The sequence below is a fragment of the Muscardinus avellanarius genome (genome assembly GCF_963383645.1).
Source record: "Muscardinus avellanarius genome assembly, chromosome: 19".
NCBI classification, from domain to species: Eukaryota; Metazoa; Chordata; class Mammalia; order Rodentia; family Gliridae; genus Muscardinus; species Muscardinus avellanarius.
In genome coordinates, this window is record NC_137805.1 from 12,411,885 (window position 1) to 12,427,658 (window position 15,774).

Sequence of the window (15,774 nt, forward strand, 5' to 3'; positions counted from 1 at the left end):
CAGAGATTTCTCTATCCTTCAACCCCCCCACACCAAAGCAATGTCACCAGCTCTTGTTTTTTGTTTTTGTTTTGTTTTTGAGGGAGGATACTGGGTTGAATGAACCCCGGGGCATTCTATCTCTGAGCTCCACGCTCAGCTTTTTTATTTATTTATTTATTTATTTATTTATTTATTTATTTATTGGTGGTACTGGGGTTCCTGGAAGCCCTTCTACCTCCGGGATACACTCCCAGACCCATTTTTACATTTTTATTTGGAAACAGGGTCTCCTAAGCCAGCACGCGCAGCTGGCTGCGATCCTCCTGTCTCCGCCTCCCAAGCGCGGGGATTACAAGCGTGCGCCACCACGCCCAGCTTTTTACTACTTATTTTGAAACAGGGTCTCACTAAGCTGCTGAGGCTGGCCTTGAACTTTCCAATCTTCCCATCTCACAGGCCTGTCCGCCACGTCCACACAACTCATCCTTTGTCTTTTGTGGCCTCTGGCTCAGCACTCCGCCCCTTCCCATTGCTCTGCGGGGTCCTGCTGCCCCTGTTCTCTGCACACCTTCCTTCTGTTCAGTATTCTTCTCCCAGGGACTGCCACTCTCTGATGGATCAGAAGTCAGCATACAGCATGAGCTGAGAGGGGATTTGAGGAGGTTTGAGACAGGATTGTTTATTAACACCCCTCATCTCAGGCTGAAACTGAAGAGTGAGCTGTCTGGGCCACTCCCAAGTCCCGTAGGTAGCTCCGAGTTTCTGACACAAGATGCTAAGAGCAACTAAACAGAGGTATTTGGAGTGGGGGAGGATGACTCAGCAAGGAAGCAATGCCTACGAGAAAGGGGGGGGGAGAGAGAGAGAGAGAGAGAGAGAGAGAGAAAGAGAGAGGGAGTGAAGAGAGGGAGAGAGGGAGAGAGAGAGAAAGAGGAAGAGAAAGGGAGAGAGAGGGAGAGAGAAGAGAGAGGGAGAGAGAGAAAGAGAAAGAGAGAGGGAGTGAAGAGAGGGAGAGAGGGAGAGAGAGAGAAAGAGGAAGAGAGAGGAAGAGAGAGAGAAAGAGGAAGAGAAAGGGAGAGAGAGGGAGAGAGAAGAGAGAGGGAGAGAGAAGAGAGAGGGAGAGAGGGGAAGAGAGGGAGAGAGAGGAAGAGAGAGAAAGGAAGAGAGAGAGAGGAAGAGGCAGAGAAAGAGAGAGAGGAAGAGAGAGGGAGAGAGAAGAGAGGGAGAAAGAGAGAGGGAGAGAGAGGAAGAGAGAGAGAGAGAGAGAGAGAGAGAGAGAGAGAGAGAGAGAGAGAGAGAGAGAAAGGGAAAGAGAGAGTGGCTTAGGTGGAAGCCCGGTAGCTCAAAGTGCGGCAGGGTCGGCAAACTAAACCTGTGAGCTCTAAGTCCAGAAGCTTGGGATAGGAGAGGGAAGAGGAGTGGACAGTCACTAGAGACCCCAAGACTGATATCATCTGACTTAATTCAGCCTCGACCTTGAATTCACTAATCCCAAACAGGCTAATTTGCTCCAACAAAGCCCATCTAATAAAAAACAAAAGGCACCAGATCAGAATGCAGGGCTCTTAATTACCAACGAGAGATGTCAGGCAGAATGGAGTGCGCGTGTCAACATGACCGGCACATCCTCTCCCTGTAGATGGATTTAGGTGTGCGGCCAATTTATAAACAGGATGATGCTGAGCCGGGAAGAGCTTGGAACACGGAGCTGGGATTTGAATGTTAATGAGACCGTCCCCGATCCAGGGCTCAGCAAAAACAGATGGCGCCCTCAAATCGGACAACACAGGGCAGTGCAGTACCACCATCACCACCCCTGGGCGGGAGGGATGGGAGTGGGGGTGGCGGTTGGAGAGCACTACAGGAGAAGCCACGCAGCAGGAACTGCGGCCATAGTCAGGACCGCCAGCGTGGACAGAGCCAAAGGAACTGACCGTTCAACCTACGCTCCCCTCTTCCTTTGATCTTCTGTTCACGCTGTTATTTAAGCTCAAATGCAAAGCTAGAGAGCAAGGGAGCCCATGGGTGCGGTCACCCAGTCGGCCGCTAGGGTCAGAGCAGGGTGGAGGAGGCAGCGCGGAGGAGCCAGTGCCTCCGGCAGAGGCCACAGCTTCACCTGCGACCAGAAGCAGACGGTTCCCTGCGCCCTGTTGCGCTCACGTCCCCAGGTCTCCTGGTGGCCGCCTCACTGCCCTCTTCTCTCCTGATGCCTCCTCCGTTTTACTAACACATTTTCTTCATGGGACTCCTCTAAACATGCATCTTTTCTCTGCCTGAGATCTGTCTCATAGAAACGCTTTGTTTACTCTCGTTTTGGGCCCTGAGCTCTTTTTTTCCAAGGAGATTTATATGTCATTCACATCCATTACAGACTAAGATTGTAAAGTTTGGGAGACTTGCTGAACACCCCAAGAGGACACTGCCGGGAGCTGCTTTTGTTCTGGTTAGCTAACTTTCAGCACCAAATCTGAGGACAGCTCCAGCCAGGATTCTGACCAAGTAACCCGGGGCGAGTCAAATGCAGGGCTTCTCTCCAGAGGACCAGATCATATCATCCTTGTGGTATTTTAAGATACATGACAATAGTCAGACATGGTGGCACATGCCTGTAATCTCAGTACTTTGGAGGCTGAGACAGGAGAATGATAGGCTTGAGGACAGCCTCAGCAATGAATCAACACTCTCGGAAACCTAGTGAGACTGTTTCAAAACAAACAAAAAAAAATAATGGCAGTGGGTGTCACTCAAAGGTAGAATGTCTCTGTGTTGAATCCCAGTACCAGAGGGGGGGAAGCATGATAGCTCAACCATACAATTTTCTTCTTTTTTTGCACAAGTTGACTGGTGCTTCGACTCTGGGATTTATTTGGGGGGTTTATACATACAGTTAATTGCTCCTTTCTATCTGAAAAAATATCTATGAAAATTTGTCTTGGACATCCTATAATTATCCAGGTCAATATTCAAACCATGCTCCATAAGTTGCGGGGGTGTTGTTACAATTTCCACACATGTGTGCCTACCGCATATCATGCAGATCTTGAGAAAGCTCGATCAGGGGATCCACAACGGCGTAGATCCCCCATGAAGAATGTCTAGCATTCCTCTCTTTCTTAAAATTATTTTAGGATTATTTGGATTAATAGGTATAATTGACATTTTATGTATAAACATTATAACTAAAACTGATGGGCAGCGGCTCGTGAGAGACTCAGGCAGCAAAGATTTTTTTCCCAAGGATAAAGTTATTGGGCCAAATATTAAGTTCAAACCGACCTTAGTTAGAGCCGCTGTATAAGAGTAGGTTCGAGTCAGCCTTGTGAGGTGAGACAAAGCACACTATGATTGTTTAAATGTCTGGCACCCTCGCCCTAAACTTTATAACAAATGATAACTTTTTCCCGTCCTTGGCAATCCTGCTTGCATGACTATGCCTTTGCTTTTTTGACATCAAAAAAGGTATAAAAACTATAACAAATGCTGAATAGAAGGAAGAAGGTTGAATCTATTTCGTGTGGTCATTCTTCTTTCATTTTCGACCTCGGCTTCCCCTCATCAACACACGAACCCCGACTCTGCTAGGGCTGGACCCCGGCGCATGTGTGTATGTAATCATCACTGGGAAGGATTCAAAGAAGGGCAGGAGGCATTCCTCATCCTTGTGGTGTTTATGATCTAACTGATGGGCAAAGCCCTCACACACCAGTGATAGTAGTCAGATAAAGGGATCTGACATTCTAAGTGGGGAGAGGCCACTTTGGGGGAAAGAGGAAACTTGGAGGGCACGTAAAATTCTGTAATTCTGGCAAGAGAGGGGGAGAGGCCCCAAGTAAGGGGAACATATGGACAGTGGTATTGATAGGGGTGCTCTGTGTGGTAGAGGTGGAAGAAGGTGGCGGTATCAGTAAGAAGGCATTTATAATCGGATCATGGAACAAGTGTGGCAGCTTTTAATTCTAAGGACCTGTTATGAACAAGAGTCCATGAGGCAAAGCTCTCCTATTTCCTTGATCTGTTTGATTATTAAATATCTTTGTAAAATGGACATAAGTGAGAAGATGTTGTGCACATGTTCGGAGTGTGCAAGTGTCTCTGAGCACAGAGCTAAGCTGGCTTGACTGAGCCCGTGTGGTCAGTAGGAACAAAGCCCAAATCACCATCCAGGCATCTTTCTCCACTGAAGAACAATTCATCCCAAACTCCACATGCAACCCTGAGCCTGCCAGAGATTGGTGGATGGCCAAGAGAGTGATAACTCATGAGTAAGTCATACGTTTATCAAATGTCCATTGTGCTGGGTGCTGGCGTTCTGCTGTGAATGACAGAAACATGGTCCTGGGATCAGTTTAAATGTTACATACCCGTGTCTACACTTTTTTTTAATGGTACTTACTGGGGATTGAACCCAGGGACATTCGACCTCCAAGCTATATCCCGAGCTCTTTTTAATTTTTGTTTTGAAACAGGGTCTCAACAGGTTACTGAGAGTTTCATTGAGCTTTTGGACTGATCTGGAACTTTCAATTCTCCTGTCTCAGCTTCCCAGGTACTGAGATTACAGGTGTGCACCAGCTGTTTGTCTTAAAGATTGGACTTTGCAGGCGGAGACACTAGGCATAGCGTCGCCTCCATGGTTGGAGCCCTGGGATGTGGGGTGGTCACATGAGTTGATGGTCAAGTCTTTCCTGTCTTGTTCTTTGCAATATGCCCACTCTGAGCGACCAAGCCAGGGAAGGTCTTCTACTCTACACTCTAATGACTTGGCCCACGAGGAGGATATCTGAGTAGACTGGTTTCCGCGCTGAGCTGATGTCCTGTCTGAAGACGACTGGGCATATGGGATTCCCTCCTCTTTGATCTACAGTCAACTGGCAATTATGCCATGGATGTAATTAATCCCTCAGGATTCTCCAAGCCCTTGTAACTCAGTCCTATTTTCCACTGCCTGCTTCTTAGCTACCCAATTAGCACACTTGCTCATGAGCAGGCAAGAGAAAGACAGGAAGGCCGTCACAGCATCCACGCCAGCCCAAGTTTTGGCAGCACCACTGCCAAATTCCTCCAAGCACAACACATCGGCAGACGTGTTAGCCGGGTGGCTTCTTGGAACGACTCTTAGTCAGGGAAGTATAAGACAGAAATTGTATCTTGTATGTCGCGTTTACTACGGGACCAGTATCTTGATTCAATAGTAAATAAATGCTTTTAAAAAATAATGACGAAAATAACAGATACAAAGGAAGTTTTGTATGTCTGAGCAAACCACAGAACTTAGAAATCAGCAGCCAGGCGTGGGGGCACACTCTTGTAATCCCAATACTCAGGAGGCTGCGACAAGAGGATTGCAGGCTTGAGGACAGCCTTCGAAACTTAGAGAGTCCATGTTCCAAAGTCAAAATAATAAAATAAAATAGGGCTGGGGGTGCAGCTCAAAGGTAGACCATCCTTAGGTTCAATCCCCACTACGACAACCAAAATAATAAAAAGAGAGAGAGAACGAAGCCATCTGAGATTATCACTTTATTTTTTATTTTTTATTTTTTTTGGTGGTACTGGGGGTGGAACCCAGAGGCTTTCTACCTCCAGGCTATACTCCCAGACCTTTTTTATATTTTATTTGGAAACAGGGTCTCACTAAGTTGCTGAGAGCCTCACTAAATAGCTGAGGCTGGCTTCGAACCTGTGCAATCCTCCTGTCTCAGCCTCCCAAGCGCAGGGATTACAAGCGTGCGCCACCACGCCCGGCTAAGATTATCACTTTAAATGTAAACGATTCTCTCTTACTCTGTCTTTTTGTGTGTGTGTGGGGGGGGGGTCTGGGGATGGAACCCAGGGGCATTTGACCTCCGAGCCACACCCCCTGCCCTATTTTTAATTCTTTATTTTGAAACAGGGTCTCACTAAGTTTCAAAGGGCCTAAGTAGCTGAGGCTGTCCGCGAACCACGATCCTCCGGTTTCAGCCTCCCGAATGCTGGGATTACAAGCGTGTCCACCACGCCCGGCTTACTCTGTCTTTATAGCATATAGTCAGAGATGGGATAATGAAGTGCGCCCATTTCTTGGTATATTTTTGTTTTTACATATGCATCTGCGAATATATTTTATTACACACATAAGTGTCTCATTATATCTAATTTACAAACTTCCTAGGTCCAATGTTTTCCTTAAATATATTTTTCTCTCTCCATGAATGTGATAATTAAAAACTGTTATTCATCTTTCTCGGAGTGTAGAGATAGCACAGTAAGTTTCTAGTACCTCGAATTCCTGACCTTCAGGCTGATAGCCCATTATCAACCCGCATGATCCTATATATAAAGTGGATATTTTCTGTGTTTGCAAGTGTTATAGGGTTCGTTTATAGAAGTCCAGACTGCTCTCATTACCTGAGTTTCTCTGGCAACCTAGTTGTTAGAATTCAATAAAAAATAAAAGCACAGTAGGACTGGCTCATTTGCCCCCACCAATCTTATTTGCAGTTTATGGTTTTATTTTGGTCCCCAAGCAGGGAGCAGCTCAAGAAGAGGAGGAGCTTGCCAGATGTTGTGGCCCTTGCCTGTAACCAGCATTTGGGAGACTGAGACAATAGGATCACAGGTTCAAGGCTAGCCTCAGAGACTTAGTGAGACCCTCGGCAACTTTGTGAGACCCTTTTCAAAATAAAAAATAAAAGGGATGGGGGTATAGTTTGAAGGTAGAATGGACCTGGAGAAGGAGAAGGAGAAGGAGAAGGAGAAGGAGAAGGAGAAGGAGAAGGAGGAGAAGGAGAAGGAGAAGGAGAAGGAGAAGGAGAAGGAGGAGAAGGAGAAGAAGAAGGAGGAGAAGAAGGAGGAGAAGAAGGAGAAGAAGAAGGAGAAGAAGGAGGAGGAGGAGGAGGAGGAAGAAGAGAAGGAGAAGGAGGAGAAGGAGAAGAAGAAGAAGAAGAAGAAGAAGAAGAAGAAGAAGAAGAAGGAGAAGGAGAAGGAGAAGGAGAAGGAGAAGGAGAAGGAGAAGGAGAAGGAGAAGAAGGAGAAGGAGAAGAAGAAGGAGGAGAAGAAGGAGGAGAAGAAGGAGAAGAAGGAGAAGAAGGAGAAGAAGGAGGAGGAGGAGGAGGAGGAGGAGGAGGAGGAGGAGGAGGAGGAGGAGGAGAAGATAAAATAATAAGTTGCAGGATTTTTGCCTAAAAACTCCATATTTCCTATAGAATTAATGTAGCAAATCATTGTGAGAAGAAAAATCATTGACTAAAAGCTAGGCATGGTGGTGCACACTTGTAATCCCAGTATTTAAGAAGCTGAGACAGGAGAATCGAAGGTTCAAAGACAGCCTCAGCAAGAAGTCAGACTCTCGGCAACCTAGTGAGACTGTTTCAAAATAAAAGTAAAATAGGGCTAATGGTGTAGCTCAGAAGTAGAATGCCCCTGGGTTCAATTGTACCAAAAATAATCATGTAGATTGATCGGTAGATCTAGTATTTTTCCTTTACTAGCAAAAAGACTTTTTTTATTTTAATTTGGCCTTTAGACTGGAAAGTATAGAAAAAGAAAATAATTTAGAGCACTGGTTTTCAAACTGGGCTATGCATTAAATCCATTTAGGGATGTTTTAATAATTACCCTTTACTAATCAGAATTTCTGGGCATGGGAACAGGCGTCAGTAATTCTTAAAGCCTCCTGAGAGATTCTCAATATGCAGCCAAGTCTAAATGGCAGTCGTCAAACAATGTGTGATACTGGGTGCCATCTCAAGCATTCTCTAGCAAAGGGCCTGGGGTGCAGCCTGGCACCAGAATTCCTACAAGCTCCCAGGTGGTTGCCGCTGTGTAGCTAGGTTAAAAGCCACTGGTTTTGAAATGAGAAAGCAATACAAGGCTATATAAAATGGAAAGACATCCCATAGATGATAAGACCACCTTCTCGTCTGTTTTATTCTGTCTCCTCGCTCCTCAGTTGGGAGGATATAGCTGAACATTGTTAGGAAAGGGAGGCTCGGAGTGGGCTTTTCCTTACCTAGCTTCTGAGTGAAGGCTTTGTAATGCAGGTGGAGAGGTGGTGGATGAATCTGCCATGTAGATCTGCCGAGGGCTTCCAACAAGAAACCACCTGGGGCAGAGTGAGCTGCATCTGAGCTTTAAGTTCCCGGGGGAGGTTTCTACCTGGATCGGAGGTGCCACAACCTTCAGCCCCAACCTTTCTTTCCTACCTAGGACCTTTGATTCCTTCTACTGGGGCAGAGATTAGGTGACTCCAATTCACACCAGAAGCTGCAGACCTAGAAAGACCCAAAAAGGGGAGGGAAAATTAATGGTTTGGGGTTTTTAGTTGTTTGTTTTGGACACCGGGAATTGAACCCAGGGGCATTCTATCTGAGCTAGATAGAATGAGCTAGATAGAACCACCAGCCATTTATTTTATTTATTTTTTCGAGTCTGAGAATGGAACCCAGGGGCATTTGACCTCCGAACTACACCCCTAGCCCTAGTTCTTATTCTTTATTTTGAAACAGGGTCTCACTAAGTTGCAGAGGCCTCACTAAGTAGCTGAGGCTGTCGGTGAACCGCGATCCTCCAGTCTCAGCCTCCCGAAGGCTGGGAATCACAAGTGTGCGCCACCACTTCCTGGCTCAGCCATTTTTAAATTTATTTTTTATTTAATTAATTAACTAATTAATTAAGTTTTGGTGGTACTGGGGTTCCTGGAAGCCCTTCTACCTCCGGGCTACACTCCCAGACCTATTTTATATTTTATTTGGAAACAGGGTCTCTTAAACCAGCGTGGCTGGCTTCGAACCAGCATGATCCTCCTGTCTCTGCCTCCCAAGCGCAGGGATTACAAGTGTGCGCCACCACGCCCGGCTCAGCCATTTTTTTAGAAACAGAGTCTCGCTAAGTTGCTAAGGCTGGCCTTGAACCTGTGATCCTCCTGTCTCAGCCCCCCAAATACTGGGATGACAGGCATATGATAACACGCTCACCAACTCAGTAGTTCTTTATGCTGAATGGAGAGAAGAGGTTGAATTTGGGGGGAAGGTTGGAAAAGAGGGAAGAGTGGATGTGATCACTTCTCACCACTAACAAAATACTTGAGAGAAACAGCTTAAAGGAGAAAAGAGTGAGCTTGGCTCCCCGTTTCCAAGGCTTTGGCCCGTGGCCAGCTGCCTCTGCTGCTTTGAGCCTGAAGCAAAGCAAAGCATTGTGGGGAAAGACAGTAGCAGGACAGTTGCTCAGTTCAGGGGAAGCCAGGAGCAGGGGAAGAGCCCTGAGGACAGTGTCTAGTCCCCAAGGGCATGTTCCCAAGGACCATCTCCTTCCAACCAGGTCCCACTTGCTAGAGTTTCCAACACGGCCCAACCCAGTCCATTCAAATTACGAGTGCATCAATGGATTAGCCCAGGGATGAGGTCAAGACCCTCAGGACGCAATCATGTCGTCCAAGCCCCACCTCTGAGCGCGGACGCATCCGGGGCCACGTCTACAATACATGGCCTTTGGGGGACAGTCCAGGTCCAAACCATAGGAGTGGAGGAAAGAGCCCTTGGCACACAAAAGGGGCGTCCATCCCTGCTGGACTCCTGCAGAGACAGGCATGCAGGTGAGCGTGGCGTCCATCCCTGCTGGACACCAGCAGAGACAGACATGCAGGTGAGCGGGGCATCCATCCCTGCTGGACTCCAGCAGAGACAGGCATGCAGGTGAGCGGGGTCCATCCCTGCTGGACACCAGCAGAGACAGACATGCAGGTGAGCGGGGCATCCATCCCTGCTGGACTCCAGCAGAGACAGGCATGCAGGTGAGCGGGGCGTCCATCCCTGCTGGACACCAGCAGAGACAGACATGCAGGTGAGCGGGGCGTCCATCCCTGCTGGACTCCAGCAGAGACAGGCATGCAGGTGAGCGGGGCATCCATCCCTGCTGGACTCCAGCAGAGACAGGCATGCAGGTGAGCGGGGTCCATCCCTGCTGGGCCCCTGCAGAGACAGGCATGCGGGTGAGTGATGGATTTGGCAGCATATCGATGTCCACATTGATTCCAAACATTCTTATCCACAGGAGTGTTACAACCAAGTGACATTGGAGGTGAGGCCTCTTTCCTCTTCATTTTGAACAGAAACAAAGCTCTGGAGATGTATCCAGCACTGGAAAACTTTTGAGCTAGTGCTTAAATGTCAAAAAGCAGCAAAAATTTCATCCTAGGAGAAAGGAAGCCGCGGCAAACTATCTTTATTGCAGTCCCTGTGTTTCTTCCTCAGCCTGTGTAGCTTATTAACCCAAACTCGAAACAAAATTTAGTTTAAGGATACAAAAAAAATTTTTAAAAAGGCAGTGCTTTTTTTTTTTTTTTTTTTGCAGTACTGGGGGTGGAACTCAGGGGCATTCTGCCTTCGAGCTACACCTCAACCCTATTTTTTAATTCTCCATTTTGAAACAGGTCTCACTGAGTAGCAGAAGCTTCACTAAGTAGCTGAGGCTGTCTGTGAACCACGATCCTCCTGTCTCAGCCTCCCGAATGCTGGGATTACAAGCCTGTGCCACCACGCCCAGTAGCAATGCTGTTTTATTTGCACTGTCTCTGGGGACCACGTGGACCATCAGGAGACTTCTCATGCGATCTTCCTGCCCTGCTCAGCCAGCAGGTTGGCCCTAGGCTCAGGAGACATGCCTAGTGGGCAAGGAGTTTGTAGTCTCCGCTTCTGGGATGATAAGGTGGTGAAACAGCGAAGAATAAAGGAGGTGGCTGATACAGGAAGGTTGCATCATTACTGGTTCCAAATGATGGATGCCCTTATCTTGGGATTTCTGCATGGGCTCTTTAGGTGAGCCAGACTAGAGCCCAGCGGGGAGCCCTACCCCCAACACTCCACCGTTCCTGACAGGTTCCTGCTCAGCAGCTCACCCCAGTGTGGTTCATTAGACAGCATGATTTGTGGGGCGTCACCCCCCTTTGATTAGCTTGTTATCTGCATTCAAAGCTAAACCCTAATTAATGAATTCCCAGATGGGAGGATAAGCCTCGCCTTTGCCGGCAAGTCCATCCCTGGGGGAATCCTTCGCTTCCCATCAGAAAAGGGCAGACGTTTGGCCGCTGTCCAACCCGGGCCTTCATAATTCCAGTTTGATAAAGCTGTGGAGAGTGTCTCTTTCTCTCTCTGGGAATCCACTTCCTCAATCACCAGCTTTTCGGAGCTAATTACATGATTTAATGCACCTGGCTTTCTCTTATCCTTTAAACCTGAATGGAAGAGAAAAGACTCCGGCTAAGGAGCAATCTCAGGAGATGAGGCAGAGTCAGTTCCGAGGCTCGTGCTGGGTCCGAGGGTACCAGCGGCACCTTCGGCCCTAGAGAGAGCTCTCGTCTTGCTATAGGGCTGTAAACCATGCCGAGAATCTTCATGCGGGGGCAGCTGTAGACTCGGGATATTTTCCAGTGGCTCACTGAGTACAGGTCTGACTTCGGCAGTCACGCCATCAGTGGGTTACAAGGCTGTGTCTTCTCTGTGGGAGGCTGTGGAGAAGAGTGTCTAGGAGAAAGGTCTCCAGAGCCAGGTGTCTCTGAGTTTGAAGTCGGCCTTCTCCAGCTATCCCACTCCTGGGCATCTTTCCAAAGGGGCCCAAATCAGAGAATGACAGTATATACCCACGTTCATATGGCACAATTCACAATAGCCAAATTTGGAACCAACCTAAGTGTCTATCAACAGATGAATGGATTACAAAAGTGTGGGAAATAAACACAATGGAATTCTACTCAGCAATAGAGAAGAACAAAATAACGTCATTTGCAAGAAAATGGAAGGACCTGGGGAACATTATGTTGAGTGAGGTCAGCCAGTCACGGGAGTGAAGGGGCATATGTTTTCTTTAATATACAGAGATTAGGGAGTCGTTGGCATACCAGAGGGACTCCAGACAATGAGGAGAAATCTCAGTGGGGCCGGGGAGGAGGTCTAAAGAGGAAGAGTAAGGTTCATTAATGGAATTACTACCAAGGACTGTGTGTACATAGGTAGAAACACCAATGTCAGTCTCAGTACTCTGAATGGGAAGGGGGCACATGAGGGGCTGGGGGACACCAAAGGCTATGCCCATGTGTATCACTGTCAACATGATTTACATTATGACGTGAGGCTAAAATGCACCAATAAAAGCATATTTTTATTTTATTTTATTTATATATATATTTTTTGGTGGTACTGGGGGTGGAACCCAGAGGCTTTCTACCTCCGGGCTATACTCCCAGATCTATTTTCTATTCTATTTGGAAACAGGGTCTCACTAAGTTGCTGAGAGCCTCACTAAGTAGCTGAGGCTGGCTTCGAACCTGTGCGATCCTCCTGTCTCAGCCTCCCAAGTGCGGGGATTGCAAGTGTGTGCCACCACGCCCGGCCCAAAAAAGCATATTTTTTAAAAAGTGAACTTTCAACTCTGACCACATGCAGGGGTTTGGATAAAGTGATGTTCTCTCCAAACTTAAGTGTTTCATCTATAAGTGATCGCGCTCCTGTCTGGTCCACACACAGCAACAGACTTCACCTTAGCTTCGCGCTTGAGCCGCCTGGTCTCACGGCGAGGGACGCTGTCATGTCTGGCATGGATTGTATCTAAGGATTTGATGGTTTACAATCTTCCCCTGTGCAGGGATGTTGAGAAATCCTGCCTTGTGGGTCTGCGGTCAGGCTGCAACCTTTCCGCTGGGATCGTGGTCTCTGACCGGCGGCCTTGCCCTTGGAGTGAGCGTGCCTGGTGGACGCGCAGACCTCCAGGCCTCATTCAGCACGCTGAGTAGAACCTGCTTTCTAATGAGATGCTCGGGTGACCGGCGCGCACGGCACAGCTCCAGATGTGAATGGAGCACCTGGCACAGAGCAGGGGCACATCGGGGTTGACAGCGGACCTGAGTGAGCACTGGTATCAATGCAAGTCCTGCAGCAGATGGAGGGTTGGCCTGAGACAGAGGCTCCGAGTTGGAGCCTGCTCACCAACTGGCTGGCTGGACTTCACCCTTCTAGGCTTGCTGTTTATTTATTTATTTTACTTCACCTCTAGAATCCGGTTAGTTGAAAATCTCTTCATCCCCGCACTCCCCGTTTGGTACTGGGGATGAAACCCAGGGGCATTCTACCTCCGAACTACACTCCCAGCCCTATTTTTTATTCTTTTTGTGTGTGTGTGGTACTGGGGTTCCTGGAAACCCTTCTACCCCCGGGCTATATTCCCTGACCTATTTTATACGTTTTTATTTGGAAACAGAGTCTCTTAAGCCAGCGCGGCTGGCTTCGAACCTGCGCGATCCTCCTGTCTCCACCTCCCAAGTGCGGGGATTACAAGCGTGCGCCACCACGCCCGGCCTTCTTCTTTATTTTGAAACAGGGTCTCACTGAGTTGCAGAGGGCCTCACGAAGTAGTTGAGGCTGGCCTTGAACCTGTGATCCTCCTGTCTCAGCCTCCCAAATGCTGGGATTACAAGTTTACAAGCGTGTGCCACCATGCCTGCTTTTTTTTTTTGTCAATCAAAAATTTATTTTTATTTATTTTAATACTTTTATCAATGCATTGCAATTATACATCACAGTGAGATTCAAAGTGATTCAAACCTACACGCGCACGTCCCTGGATGCATTTCCCTTCGCATCCTCCCCAGCCCTCTCTCTTTCCTTCCTGTACCTGTTAGTAGGATCGGTAGTGATACCTTCAAACATGAACATAACCTTATTTGAACTGCTTTCATCTTCAGCCCTCCATTGTCCCTCTCCCACTCTCCTTCCACTGTTCCTCTGGTCTCTTTCATTTCTCTGAAGTTTCTTGTTTTCTATTTCCTCTCTAGTTCCCACATATGGGATAAAGCATATGACCCTTGACTTTCTGAGACTCTGTGATCTCACTCAGCATAATATCCTCTAGTTTCATGCATTTTCCTACAATGACAACGTTTTCTTCTTCTTCGTGGCTGAGTAAATTCCATGAGGGTCTAGACCACATTTTCTTTACCCACTCATCTGCTGAGAGACACCTGGATTGGTTCCATAACTTGGTTATTGCAAATGGTGCTGCTATAAAAATAGGTGTGTATGTATCACTACTGTGCTTTGCTTCAGTTCTTTCGTAACAAAACCAAAGAGTGGTTTAGCTGGGCCATCTGGTGGCTCTACTCCTAGTCTTTTGATGACTCACCATACTGAACGGCAGTTTTCAAGACACAAACAAAAGCCAGGTGTGGTGGTACACACTTGTGATCCCAGTCCTTGGGAGGCTGAGACAGAAGGATCACAGGTTCGTGGCCAGCCTCAGATACTTAGGCCCTCCAAAACTCACAGAGACCCTGTTTCAAAATAAATAATAAAAAAATAGAGCTGGGCATGTAGTTCACAGGTAGACTACCCCTGGGTTCAATTCCCAGTACCACCACCAAAAAAAAAAAAAAAAAAAAAAAAAAAGAATACAAACAAGAGCCAGGCATGGTAGTGCATGGCTATAATCCTAGTAATGGGGACGCTGAGACTGGGGGATTGCAGGTTCGAGGACAGCCTAGCAACTTAGTGAGACCCTGTTTTGAAAAAAAAACAAAACAGGGCTGAGAGTATAGCTCCAAGGTTGAAAGCCCCTGGGTTCAATCCTCTTTACACTCACACACACACACACACACACACACACACACTCACACACATACACACACACACACACACACACACACACGAATACAAACAATAATAAATGCTGATAAAAATGTGGGGAAATAGGAACTCCTAACACTGTTGGTGGGATAATATTTTAGTACAACCACTAATACCTGTTTTCAGTTGCTGAGAGGCTGGGATGAGTCAACACAGAGGAGCCTGCTCCTAAACCGTCCGACTCTAGAGCGGTGATAGGACAAGGCCATCAACGTGGCAGTGTCCTTGTCTGTCAAACTCCCCAAGCCCAGTGGAAAAGAGCCGAGATTAACACCCAGTCCATCTTCGCTGCTGCTGGAGAAGTCTTCTTTCTGGGAGAGGTGGGGTTATTCTACCTAATAAAGGAATGGAAAGAGAGGAAAAACGAGATATGAAGTTAGGAACCGTGTTGAGACTGGTTAATGAGGACCTGCTCCAACACAATGAACAAGTAAAGGAAGCCGGAACTGAAAGGCCCCCGGAGGGGCCTTCTCCAGTCGCTTGGTAAGGTGGACACGCGTCCCATAGAATTAAGCAGAACTAAGAAGCTGTGAGTCCATGGGGATGAAGGCGGATGATGATGGAGGCTCTTGCCCCCAAAGACCAGTCAAAGCCACTGAGTTCCAACACACTGTGGACCAGAATTTGTTAGGTGATGTTGCAGCTACCCGGTGCCATATTTAAAAGGAGCAAACAAAAGCTTAGTAGTCATTTTGCTCACAAACCTGCTATTTGAGCAGGACTTGGAGGACATAGCGCCTTTCTGCTTAATGTGATATTAGCTGGAGCAACTCTCCTGGGGGCTGGGTACCACCTTCAAGATGGCGCGCTCACACAGAGGGTACGGTGATGCTCATATGGTCTGGGCGCTCAGTCACACAGCTGGCATCCTGGGGTTTCAGTTTCTTTCCACGTGGGCCAGCTTATTTCAATGTACCTGTGTCAATTTTGTTGAAATACTAGCAGAACTGAAAACTTGGGGTTTGTTACCTTTGTAATCGGTAGGACCTAGGGGTTCTAGGTCTTCTTGCAATCAAAGGAATGCTACAGTTCTTCTGACACTGTCACATGGTTGCTTTCTTTAATGCCACAACTATTCAAGACGCTTCCCTCCAAAATAAAAGAGAGAGAGAGAGCCTTCCAGTAAAACCTGAGGCCCCGCCAG